Source organism: Geospiza fortis, unplaced genomic scaffold, assembly GCF_000277835.1.
Source record: "Geospiza fortis unplaced genomic scaffold, GeoFor_1.0 scaffold206, whole genome shotgun sequence".
NCBI lineage: Eukaryota > Metazoa > Chordata > Aves > Passeriformes > Thraupidae > Geospiza > Geospiza fortis.
In genome coordinates, this window is record NW_005054311.1 from 2,646,807 (window position 1) to 2,648,651 (window position 1,845).

The 1,845-nt window shown below is 39.3% G+C and overlaps 1 protein-coding gene across 1 annotated transcript in view; it reads right to left on the bottom strand.

Annotated features, from left to right (window-relative positions):
• The window catches only part of EPB41L4B (erythrocyte membrane protein band 4.1 like 4B), a 191,757-nt gene that overhangs the window by 106,757 nt on the left and 83,155 nt on the right, over positions 1–1,845 (bottom strand). The window lies entirely within an intron of this gene.

Consider the following 1,845-nt stretch of genomic DNA (forward strand, 5'->3'; position numbering starts at 1 on the left):
CTTCTCTCTCCCCTCTCTACATGTAATCTGGTTTCAGCTGCAGTATTTTGTGTTGCTTCAACCAAAAAATTGTAATCTTAGCATCACAAGACCTCTATGACTTGTTAAAAACAAACTGTTGTGAGTTACGACTGTGCTAATTTTAGGAAAAAATACCAATGTGCTTTTTAATATTTAAAGCAACTCTTTTCTACTACCCTGTTCAGATAGATACCACCCATATCTACCTTTGTTCAGGTGGTGTAAGCTGCACAGGTGAGAGCAGTACTGGGCTCAGAGAGGAATCAGGCAGATATGCTCCCTCTTCCCAACTGCATCCTAGCCCATTTGCTACAGGAAGCCAACTATGGCTAGAGGAAGGAAGGACAGAGACACTGATCTCTTCTTACCTAGCTGATGGCTCCGGGACTTGGCTGAGGTTTCTGCAGGCAGCAGGGAGGGTGAGGGATGAACAAGTGAAAAGGGAGTGCAGAATGTGTGGGCTCCTTCTCCAGAGGAGCAGAATGACAAGTGCTTCCCTTGAGGTTACACACACAAACTGCAGAGCACACAAGGCCCTCAGGTTGTTCTTCCCCAATGCGCCTGAGGCTTTTTAACACTTACAGGATCAGCTGGGCCTTGAGCTGTCTTTTCTTGCAGTCTGTCAGGGAATGGATCCCTTGCTCAGTGCACCTTCAGCAACAAACCAAACCACACACAGCAACACAGGATGAGGTGGAAGACTGGCAACAGAGCACATGGAAGCTGACAAGGTTATATGACAAGAATGACACTGTATTATGAATGTAGGTGTGTAAAGAATAAAGCACCATTGCCTCACACTTTAATGTGAGTTTTCAAAAAACCCTCCTCCAGAGTGCTTTCAGAGCAGCAGCTAAACTAGACTTTTGTTCCAGTGGCTCCAACAAAGTTTCTCCTTATTACTTTCTTAAACAAAATGCTGCTGAACTAGAGGAAGATTAGTCTGGGGAAACCAAAGTCAGCCTCTGTGATTACACACCTTAGGCTTACTCTGGCATTTTCACATCTCAGTGCACAATTGCTTTATTGTCTTGCTCTCTACAGATTGTACTGGAAACATTGATCCACCACAGCATTAGTAACTACAGGGGAAATCAGGTACAAGCATATCTACCCACCCACCCCCAAAATCTTTCAAAAATAAATAATGCATCATAACCAGATCAACAAGATTGACATTTTTTATTTGTACTTAGCACATACAGGAAAGATCAAAACAAATAATAAAAGATAACATTTGTAAACAAATGTATTTCACAAAAAGTTATAAACTATCAAATTTCCTCTGAAAAAATTCATTATAGCCATTTATAAATGTGTATTTATCAAAATCAAGTTAAAAACTACTTCATTTTGAAAACATCCCAAATGAAGATTCATTCATTCCAACAACTTCAGAGAGACCACAGATGTAAGGCCTAGCTAAAACAAATGCACGAGTGAAGATGGCACTGTGATTTTTGGTTTAAAGATAACAAAAAAGTCTGCAAGTGATCAAAATACCAGCCAGTCCAATTCAAAGTCCTAGGTCGGCAAAATGTACATTCAACTTCACAAATGTCTAACTTTAAAAAAATAGAGCTATTCCACTGGAATGTCCTCATTTTTTAATGTACTGATCATATGTTGTGTTTTTGAGCCCACTCAGAGAAAAGTTATCAGTAGGTAGTTTCATGTAATTAAAAGTTCACTTCCATAATCACATTAAAAATAAGATGACAGCAGCACCCTTTTAGCAAGGACTAATTTTTAACATTCTTGCCTTTATAGCAGCAGGTATGGTTTTGGGGAATGCTATCAATATAAGAAGTAAAAAAAAAAAAA